This window comes from Dipodomys ordii, unplaced genomic scaffold (assembly GCF_000151885.1).
Source record: "Dipodomys ordii isolate 6190 unplaced genomic scaffold, Dord_2.0 Scaffold380, whole genome shotgun sequence".
Taxonomy (NCBI): domain Eukaryota; kingdom Metazoa; phylum Chordata; class Mammalia; order Rodentia; family Heteromyidae; genus Dipodomys; species Dipodomys ordii.
Window position 1 is genome coordinate 171,614 of NW_012267596.1, and position 12,071 is coordinate 183,684.

Consider the following 12,071-nt stretch of genomic DNA (forward strand, 5'->3'; position numbering starts at 1 on the left):
CTCTACCACTTGAGCCACAGCGCCACTTCCGGCTTTTTTTTTCTGCTTATGTGGTGCTGAGGAATCGAACCCAGGGCTTCATGCATGCAAGGCAAGCGCTCTACCACTGAGCCACCTTCCCAGCCCTCTTTATTTATTTTTCGTTATCTTCATGGTGTCTTTCCTAGAACACGGTGTTTCATTTCAATGCAGTCAAGGATTTCAATTCTTTCTTTCATGGATCTTCATGTTGAATCTAACATGTTTCTATGTAAATTAAATTCACCTATATGTTATGTTATTTCTTCTATGTGATCCAAACCTTTGAGTGTACTACTCTGAGTCGATGTTTATGAAGGTTGTAAGGTCTGGGTCTAGATTTATTCTTTGGCATGTGGATGTTCAGTTCTTTCAGTAATATTATTGAAAAAAACATTTCTTTGTATTACTTTTTGTTCATTGGCAAAGACTATTTGGCTGTGTTGACTGTACTTATATAAACTATTTCTAGACTTGTGTTTAACTTGTGTGTGTATGAGTGTGTGTGTGTGGGGGGGGAATGTGTGTGCCTGCCTGCCTGCCTGCCTGTACTGAGAGTTTGAGGGTCTTGTGATCTTGGTTGGCTTTTTCACTCATAGCTGTGTTCTACTACTTGAGCCCTGTCTTCATTCCTTTTGTTTAACATTTAAAAAATGGCATTTTTTAAAATGCATTTTTCACCTCAAATATTGATTGATGCATGTATCTATTTAATTAAGTATCAGTTAATTTCATTCAACTCTATTTTGTTATATTCCATGTAAATTCTTACATTTTCCTTATTTGTGTGATGCTGTTCTTGCAGTGCTATTATGAGTATAATTCCTGAATTTTCAATAATACAATTCCTGAACTTCATTTTTAAGTATCCATTTCTAATATAATGAAATACAATATATTATACAACTTGATCTTGTAGCCTACAAATTAATTAATCTCGTTTATTAGCTCTAATAGGTTTTTTAGATATTCTGAAGAATTTTCTATGTAAGAGCATGCCATCTGTGAATAGAAAAGTTGTACTTCTCCCTTTCTAGTGTTGATGACTTTTCTTCTCAATTGGTTTTGGTAGGTCAAATCTTTAGTACAATACTGAATGAAGAGACAGAGGTTCATCCTACTCTTCTGCCTGTTTTTAAGGGAAAGGCATTTCATAATTGTGATTTCTTCATAGAAGCCTTGAGATTAGCTTAAAAGGAATATTAGAATTTCTCAATGCATTTTCTGCAACTATTGTGATAATCGTGTTTTTTTATATTTTGCTCTTATTAATATGATGTAGTATACCATGACTTCAAAGTTAATCAAATCTAACAATTTGGAATAAATTCTACCTGGCTATAGTGGTATAATTGTTTTCTGATATTGTTGGATTAGACTTTCAAATACTGTATGGAAGTTCAGAAGGTTACATACAGGTGGAATATTTGTCTTTAGTGGGTTTTCCCCCCTCTTACATGTGATTCTATGTTTTGTTTTTATTTCCAAGAATACTGACCTTACTATATTGGGGAGTGTTCCCTTCTCTTCTATTTTTTTAAGGGTCATGAGCTCATGAAAATTTAGTATTAATTTTTTCTTAAATATTTAGTAGGATGGAGTCATTCTCCTTGTGGAAATCATGTGACTGAATGTCTAGATTTCCACTTTTCCCCAGAAGTCAGGTCAGTATGTTATCTTGTGTTTTAAGGTTCCAAACCTCAAGCCATATGATTGATCTTTCTGGCATGACCAGTGAACATCCTCAATTATTTCCTTAACAAAAATTCAGGTGTGGTCCAAGGAATAATGTGAATAACAAATATTCTTATCACTCAAGTAAATCATGATTTGAGAAGTTTCCTTGAAGTATTTACAGATAAAAATAAGATAAATTCATTTTATGTGTAAACAAAAAAATATACAAGTTAGCTTAAGGATGTAGTTTCCTTCTCTTGTAAGAAATTTTATGAGTATAAATTCAGTTTTAGTTTGTTATATGCCTTCATATTTTTATATGTCTTCTTGAGCCAGTTTTACTAATTTATGTCTTTCTAAAAACTTACTCAAATTTTCTGGCACATAATATTTTTATAGTATCTCCTTATATTTTTTAAGTTATTTCTTTGGGTAGATAGGAATTTTTTATTCATGATTTTAGTAATTTTAATTTCTCTCATCTTTATTATTTAACTAAGATAAAACCTAGGATCACAATAGCTCAATGTATGTACATATTACATATAAAATGGGAAAGGCAGTGAGTACATTACTTGTCCATCCATCATTGTTACTCCTTCCCTTCCTTGTTGTTGTCCCACTATCCCTCCCGTCCCCCACCTCCCACACTCCTACCCCCCCTCCCCACCTCATCACCTGAAATTGTAAAGTTCATTTCCAATATACTGTCCAGTAGATACCTTCATTGCAATGGGTCATCCTGTGTCCTTGTTTCAGCATTTTGTTATTCTCCTTCCTCTTCTCAGATTAGACATATGTATATACAAGATGAAGGGTATCAAAATCGAGTACAGTGACAACAAGGGATGGTTTTTTAATTTCATTTTTCTTTTTCCCTTTGCTTCATCCCTGGCAATCACTGTCTTTGATTCTGGCACCCTGTGTCTTGTATAAACATTTATCTGATTTGAGGAAGGAAGGAGAATAACAAAATGACGAAACAAGGACAAAGGATGACCCAAGGCATCACTGATACTCACAAGACACTATGTTGGAAATTAACTACAACTTCCAGTGGGGGAGGGGGGAGGGGGGAAAAGGGAGAGTGGGAGATAAACAAAGGCCTGAGTAACAATGTTTGACAATAAGTGTACTCTTACCTTACTTATGTAACTGTAACCCCTCTGTATAGCACCTTTACAATATAATAAAATAAAACATACTCAATTTTGTTGATATTTTTATAGAACTAACTTTTGCTTTTATTAATTTCCATTGTTACTGAATTCCTCAGTTTATTTCTAGCAAGCCATTGTTGCTTCTTTTAATGTTCTTCTGTATTTATTTTTTGCTTATTTTTGGTTTTAAGGTGAAAGTTAGATCATAGATTGAACTTTTTCTTCTTTTCAATCTAGGCATTAACAGCTATTCATTTTCCTCTTTACATGTACCCTACAGATTTTGGTATGTTGGATTTTCATTTTAATACATCTCAAGGTAGTCTTTAAATTCCTTTGTGATTTCTTCTTTGACTTATTGGTGATTTAAAAGTGTGCTGTTTTATTTTCACACATTTCCTAATTTCCAACTTTTAATGTACCGATTTTTATTTAATTCATAAAGAATAAGAATGTACTTCATTATTACTTGTTTTATAATCAAACATATCCATCCTGAAGAGTGTTCTGTGTATGCTTAAGACAGTCTGCTGCTGTTGGGTAGATGATTTTTAAAATACTTGTTATGATTGGCTGAAATACAATATTGTTCAAGTCTTTTATTTTATTGCTGATCTTTTGCCTAGTTGTAGTTATTGAAAGTAGTGTACTTATGTATGTAACTATTGTTGGGAGATTTTTAAAGTTCTTGTCAGTTTTTGTTTTGAAAACAATGGGAGACCTGCAGTTAAGTGAATATATGATTGTTATGTAGACTTAATACATTATAAAAATAAATACATTATAAAATGCATTATAAAAGAATACATTATAAAATACCTTCTTGCTTCAGATAACAATTTCTATCTCAAAGTCTATTTTATTTTCATTAATATAGTCACTGAAACTGTTTTAGGTTGCTGTTTGCATTGTTTATCCTTTAACTTTTTACCTGTTTCTGTCTTTAAATATAAAGATTTAAAATCACATATTTATTTTCTGTCTTTAAATCATAAATTGTATTTATTCTGAAAAAACTTTGCATTTTAAGTGTTTATTCACAATCAATGTAATCAATGAGAAGTTAAGATTTACAGCAACTATTTGTAAATTGTTTTATGCATATGCTTTATGTATTTTTATTCCTCTTCTCCACCATTACTTTCTTTGTTGTAAATAAATATTTTCTAATTTACCTTTTTTATTTCCTTTCATAACTGTTTTATATCTTAAAATTGTTTCCTTAGTAGTTGCCTCAATAATTAATGTTATGTAACAAGAGAAAATAGCAACTTCATTCCAATAATATTCAAGACTTTACTTCTGTAACTCTGATGCCTTCTTCCTCCCTGGTACTATTATATTTTTATATGATATTTTATATTATATTTATATTATATTATATTATATTATATTATATTATATTTATATTATATTATATTTTATATGATATTTTATATTATATTTTTATATGATATGCCCATCATAACAGATTTATACTTATTATAACTGTTTATTTTGCATTTGTAATTTTAGTCAGACAAGAGACAGAGAAGAATTATAAAAAAAGTTACATTTATGTTCTGCTTTTTTACATAGCTACTTTTAACTGGTGTTTTATGTTTTTTCATCTAGATCCAGATTAATCACTATTGTCCTTACAGATATGCTTGAAGAACTCTTTTAAGTTATTTCTTGCCACTTAGGTCTGCTTGCAATAATTACTCTTAGTTTTTATTTGTCTTGAATATCTCAATTTCCTTTCTTTCTTTTTTCTTTCTTTCTTTCTTTCTTTCTTTCTTTCTTTCTTTCTTTCTTTCTTTCTTTCTTTTTACAGACCTTCACTCGATATGAAACTCACCCTCTTACTTTATTCTTGCCTCCATTGTTTCTGGGAAGAAATCACCTTGCTATCCAGATTAAAAACCTGGATTCTGATGTATCAAGGAATTTATCCTACTTAGAATGCTGAGCTTCTTTGGTGTGTAGATTAACATTTATCATTATTTAGAGATTTTTTTCTGCCATTATTTACTCACATATACTGTTTCTTCTTTGTTTCTCTTATTTCTGGAATTCTCATTATGCCTTTAGCTGGTTTGATCATGTCTCATAGGTGGTCTTCAATAGCTCTCCAGAGGCTCAGTTCATTTTTCTTCTTTACTCTTTCGGTCTCTTACACCTGATAATGTCAAATGACCTATACTTAAATTTACTGATTCTTTCTTTTGCCAGCTTACATCTGTTTTTGAGCTCCTCTACTGAATTTAAATGTTTGTATTATTGTTCAACTACACAATTTTTATTTGTGTATGTTTGTTTGTTTCTAGTACTGGAGCTTGAACTTGGCCATGTGTTCTTTCTTAGCTTTCTTGCTCATGGCTGACACTTTACCATGTAAGCCATACCTCCATCTCAGCTTTTGCTGATTAACTAGAGTTGGAATCACATAAACTTTTCTATCTAGGCTGGACAGACATCTGGATCTCCCAGATGCCAGCTTCCTACATAACTAAGCTAATAGGCATTAGTTACTATAGGCACTTTGATTTGTTTTTTTTTCTTTTATTAGTTTCTATTTATTGTTTACGTGGTACCAAGGAATCAAACACAGGGCCTCATGTTTGCTAGGCAAGCACTCTACCACTAAGCCACATTCCCTGCTCCAGTTTGGTTTGTTTTTATTTCTCCCTATTTATTGATACTTTCTATTTGGCAAGACATAATTCTGATACTTTCTTTTATTCTCTCTACATAAGTTCCTTTGATTCTTAGACACATTTTAAATATACAATTTAAAAATCTTCGCCTGTTCAACTGAATAGTTGGGATTTCTCAGTAAAAGTTTCTGCAATTTTCTTCTGGTATTGACTATTTCTTATTTTTTTGCATCTATAATTTTTGCTGAAGATTTGTTTAAAATTATAATTTAGAAATCAGATCACCTCTAAGGTTTTTTTTTTTTACTAGTATTATGTATTCTTGTTGTTCAGTGAATCTTAAAGTAATTTTGTAAAGTTTGTGTTCCCTTTTATGTATGCCTTTATACTCAGGCTAGTGGTCAACTAATGATTGCACAGACTTTTTATTAAATTCTTCGCATTAATAAGATTCCCAACCTTCACCAAAGGTCTTTGTGTTTGGGAGAATATCTTTAACATTCAGGCAGACAAGCTGCAATTCTTAGTTTGGGCACCTCAAGTGAGACAGAGAAGACAGCTAAGGACTTTCTCAGTTCTTTCCCGGCCATGTTACTAGTTCTGTATCTGGCCTTCTAGATTCCTAGGAATAGTCAAACCCATTTAAAGCTCAGGTGGACATTTGATTTCCCAAATTGTCCTTAAAGGTTTTTAGTTAACTTCTTATTTATTACAACTCTCGTCACTGCCTCAGGTGGCTGCATCATTGAACAATTGTTGCTGATCATTTTTCACTCAGAGTCTCAAGGAAAGGCTATTGATTTTAATGAATGATCAACCTTCCATAGTGACAGTTCTCTCAGATTGATATTTCAGTGGCTTCCAGGTTGCTGTTTTTTTTTAACCTTCTATGATTGTATGACTCCTACTTTTCAAAGGTATTGCAGAGTTGGAGAGAAAATGACCAGAATAGGAACAACTTGAAATTTCCCAGCCAGATATTTTTACCCAGATTCAGCCAAATATTGGTTATTTTGTTGGTTGGTTTAATAAACTCTGGTTAAATTGTTCAAGTCTTCATTGCTCTCTAAAACATTGAAAAACAACTCATCCTGACAGTTTCTTTGCTTTTATCTCCTTGTAATCCTTATATCATTTAAAATGATGATTGCTCATGTGGAAATAGAATGTTCATGACCTGATATCATTGTTCAGGAGAATCTTGATCATGAAACTTTTAAATTATTTATCAACAAATAAGTGATTTTCATATCCATTCAGTACCTGTAACTATAATCTTATTTTCTGCAATATTTTCTTTTCCTGCCTGAATTTTTTCTCTCTTTATACCACTCTATTTACATCTAAAGCTGAAAACAAACACAAATTTTATAGCATGTGTTTTCTTCCCTATCTATAACATTTCATAAATATAGACTCTTAACCACCTCTAATGTAGATATTATTATTACTGCTATTGTAGACATGAAAAAAATTCTAGTCACAGAAAGGTTAAATAATGTACCTATGGTCACACAGAGAAAGATAGGCAGTGTTAGGACTTGAACCCAAGTGGTCTTAACTCTTCACTATTAACTAGAGCACTATAAGAATAACCAATTAATCACTATAAAGTTAGACATTCCATTTTTAAACACACTGCTATTAACTTTTGCAATTTTTATAGCTAGTACAACTTTTACTAAACAAAAGGAAGTATTTATCTATTTCTTATCTTTTATATCACAGACCTATAACTACATCTGCTGTAGAAAATGTCATGAAGAAGCAATATCAGCCAGCTAATGTTATCTAAAATGTGATTATAGTATATCGTATGGGAGTAAGTATAAGCTACACTGATTTCTTAAAACAATGAGAAGTCAAAGGTACAGATACAAACCTTGATGTTTGGATCTTGACTCTGCTCCAAGTCTTTTCACTTTATAAAAATATATAGTGCCAGACCTATTTTGAAGCTGTGTGTAAAATTCTCCATGCTGCAGTGAGATTAATATTTTAAAGAGTGACTTTATAGAAACTTGGCACCAGAAAATAAGGTTTGTTTCATTATTTTGACATATAAAAGTTTATTGAGGTCACAACATATTCTTTTTTAGAAAAAATCATTAGCACATGGTGAAATACACAATTTATTGGTAAAGTCACAGTAGCACTTTTTCTGTGTAAATTTCTCATAGCCCATCCAAAATGTATTTGAGACGACTTCTAAACACAGCTAACTGATGAATAGATTAACATGAATAAAGTTCTTCATGCAAGTCTTTAACTTTCTGGCTCTCAAATAACATCACTGATCATTTAGCCACATAGGGCCTGCTTTATTTTTAAAAATTTTCCATACATGCTTTTCCATCAACACTTCCATTTCAAAGGCCTTGTTCTACATACTTTATTAAAACACCCTCTGTGTGAGTGTGCACTTTCCTACCTCCCAAGTCCAATTCCTTTAGAAGAGGGTCACTGTGCTTTCCCCCCATCAGTATTAACAACATAATGGAGGTGTTGATGTTTTTCAAACACTAAAATTGAGCAAGTCTTGAAATAACTGACTTAGAGTTGATTTTGGCCAACCAAGAAATTTACAGCTTACTTCTCTAGTGTGGTGTTAACTCACTATAAACTTGGAGGATCTTCTAGGTTGAGAAGCAAACCTGGAAAATATTTGCACTTTCAAGTTAAGTAAAATTTGTACTCTCAGAACCCCTCTTTTTGAGGAAACCCAGAATTTTTAACATAAAGTTTATTTCTATCTGCAAATTATCTGTGAGTTATGCATGCAAAGACTGTCTTCTAGCTCAAGTTCTATTGACAAATGAAGAAACTGTGATGCAGAGAGATGACTACCTCACCCAAATTTATACAACAAAGTCACACATGCAACTTGGCTGCCCAGTCTGGCTTCCTAGGATACGTTTTGAAGTAATGAAAATGCTTCTTTTTGCTGTAATGGAACAAGGAAGGACAAAGTCAATGTGGTTCATATTACAACAAGAAATTTAAAACAGTGTGCAATCTCAGGGTCTTTACTATAGAAGCTATCCCTATTTCCCCCATCTCTGCCATGTTAACCATTTACCCTGAGTCCCTCCATCCTGCTACCTTGGGATTCTAGAAAGGATGGGATTAGTGGGATAGGCATCTTGTGACAAAAAGCAAAATTGTCCCTCAGGCAGACAATGCCTTTTTCTTTTTTTTTTTCCTTACTATCCCTTCCCTCCCCAACTCCCCAACTCCCCAACACCTCCCTCCCCACCCCATTTCCAACATAATGTCTTGTACATCTCATTGCTACAATGGGTCAACCTGTATCCTTATTTCAGCATTTTGTTATTTCCCTTCCCCTCCCCAAATTATATGCAGGGCACTGGAATCAAATACAGTAAAAACAGTGGTTATACGATGGGGGAAGAACATACAAAAGAAACAAAAAAATCACATTGTACGTTATAAATATGTTAAAAGCAATAAAATGCCTTCTTCTTATGACCTGATAGCACCCAACGTCCTCAGATAATAACATGTGAACACCCTGGAATAAGAATCAACTGGAATAAATCTTCAACCAAAACCACTGAACATTAAGTCACTTTGTCGCTATCTTGGAATACAAAAGAACTGGACCCTTGCCAGGTGTCAGTAATTCTTATCATATAAAAGACCCTGTCAAACAATCTCAAGACAATGTACTTCCAGACTACCTATAGCTGCAGTCTACCATTCAAGAGCATGGAATACACCTGTGACTGTGGCTGCTTACGGACACCTCTCATTCCATCCTCCTAACTCTAGTCCTACTTAAGCCTAAATATTCTGTGAGTACCCAGATGAAGCCACATTCAATTAAACCTCTCTTCTCTGCCATTCACTACTGCACATTTCTTTAATTGACATGTAGGAATTGGTGACCAACTATAGTCTTATTGGGATCCTGGAGTCAGCGCTTTTCACCCAGGAACTCCGTTCTCAGTAGCTTTGAAATTATAAAACAGACATGGTTTAAAGGACATATAACTATAATCCCATCTACATAGAACTGGACTTTGTAGTTAGCTACTTATAAGAATGGGATTCATGGGCATTTCTTCCCAGCAAATGATGTTTTTCAGTACATCTCTGACAATATTTTAAGAAAAGTTAACCCTCTCCATCACCAATCCATCAATGATGTGATTGAATATTCATCAATAGAACAACTCAAATTTGGCTTCTAACCACTTTACCAGTATGGCTTTACCAGTCATACTCTTCCAGTCAAAAATATCCATGCCTATGTTGAAGTAATGACTATTTATCAAAAGTTAGATTGTGAAATAGAGAAATAATAGACTGTTGTGAAACATTGGTATATGGACTAAACAAAGTGTTATCTGATTATATCATATGTGATTGAATGTTATCTGTGACAATAAAATGTTGCATAATAAATGATTAGCATATAATTATTCTGTTTTCTCCCCACTGGCCAAACACAGAGTTTCTTCCCATCCATCAGGTAGAAGGTGGAAAAAGGAGAGAACAAGATCATGTGGGATTACTACCTTTAAGGGTTGGGTTCCTGTGATTTAAGGTCATTGTCATTTCCTTTTGTATTAGAAGCCTGAAGGTAGATAAAACCTTTAAAGCTCCTCTATCCCAGTCATAACTAAAATATAAACATTGAAAAAGAAAATTATTCTCTATGTTCTCATTATTGGAAACCATCACAGTAGGAATGGTTGTAGTCTTACCACTCAGAAACAGGATACAATCAACTCCTTATTCCATAAATAAACCCAAAATGGCTGAGTTAGTATCATTGTACCAAATATTCCTTAGGAGACCAGTAGATATTTATCAACATATTTTGAAGTTACAGAATAGCCAACGCAAAAAAGGATTCCCAAATAACTGAAGAACCAAGTTCTCCTACTTGAACTCCAAAAAAGATCTTGAATTATTTTATTGTAAAACTATTTGTTTATGCATTAATATTTTCTATGAATTTTGTTATTTTTGTTATTTATATTTGTTCATGTATTTTGTTATTTTTAATTTAATGATCAAAAAAATCAAAAGTATGCAAAAGCATTGCACTATAAAACTCTTTCAGTCTGTTTTATTGTATTTTCATACAGGCTAGACTTTTTATATCCATAACTAGCATTCATGTAGTATTTATTCATCACCTCAACAAAGTAATGCTCTGAGACAGAATTGTTGGAGGAGCCAAGAACTGAGCCAATTGTGGGGGAAATTAGGCCTTGCTGGAATTCCATCCATTCCAGCAGCACCATGAGAGAGAGAAAAGGCTGCTGATCTTTGAGGTTTTCAGCTGACTCAGCAGCTGCACCAGAACCAGGCAAAGCTGGTGGTGACTCTGAGCTGTACTTATGACAAGGTAGATGATAAAACCGTTTTTCATGAAGAGTTCATTCATTGCCTAAAATAAATGGCAGTGGTCTATAACTGTAAACCAGCTGTGGAACATGTGACAGAATTTGCAGCAAAGTTTGTTACTTCAGTTCAACTAGGTACCAAAGATGATGAGGAAGAGGAAGATGAGGGCATTTAAAATTGTTTACCTTCCACTTTAGTCTCTTGAAGCCAACAACAATGAGGTCACATTTAGAGTATGCCAACTCATAAACAGGATTTTGAGAAATATGCCAGAAAATGCCCAGATTGATGATGATTTGTTTGATAAAATTATGGAAGCCATGCTTATTAGATTAAAAGATTAGATTCAATATTTGAGAATACAGGCAATTTTGGCTTTTTCTTGATGACAAGATCCCAAGGATAATGAGTGCCCAGTGGTTAATGCATACACTACTTGACTGAAAATTATTTGAATCCAGAAGTTAGGAGAGTGGTGTTATCAGGTATTGTATCATCAGCCAAGACTTTGCCAAAAATTGTAGAATGCACCAAGGATGTGAAAGAGGCTGTCAGAAAGTTGGCTTTCAAGCCCAAAGAAACATAGGCCCCATGGTTTCCCTTATTTGCAATAACTAGTATATGTCTGAGACAAGCAGAGAAAGGTCAGATAAGATGATGTTAGGAGAAATGAACCCCAAGATAAGGACACAAGTAGTTTTTTTCTTTCTTGCTATTGTTTCTAACGTATTTATAAGGTGATTGTTTTGTTGCTTTGTATGTCCCTCTCCCATGGTATAACCCCTGTTTTCACTGTATTTGATGTTAGCATAATTTGGGGTGGGGAAGGGAAAACAAATTGTTTAAGTAGGGATACAGGTGGAATCATTGCAACAATGAGATGTACAAGATGCTATATTGAAAAATAAACTTTACAACTTTGGCAAGGTGGGGGGAATGTAGTTGTGGAGATGGGAAAGCAGGGATCGTAGGGGAGAAACAAAGGAGGAGGCAACAATGCTTGATAAGAAATGTACTTATTGAAGTAAGCCAGGCCCAAAGAAACATAGGTCCCATGGTTTCCTTTATTTGCAATATCTAGTATATGTATGAGTCAAGCGGAAAAGGTCAAATAATGTGATGTCAGGAAAATGAACCCTTAGATATGTATTTTAATGTTTTTTCGTTCATGCATGTGTTTCTAACGCATTTATAAGAT

The 12,071-nt window shown here is 33.4% G+C and overlaps 1 pseudogene; it reads left to right on the plus strand.

Annotated features, from left to right (window-relative positions):
• LOC106001724 overlaps positions 1-11,459 on the plus strand; it is a 111,063-nt pseudogene extending 99,604 nt beyond the window's left edge.
• The last annotated feature ends 612 nt before the right edge of the window (positions 11,460-12,071 follow it).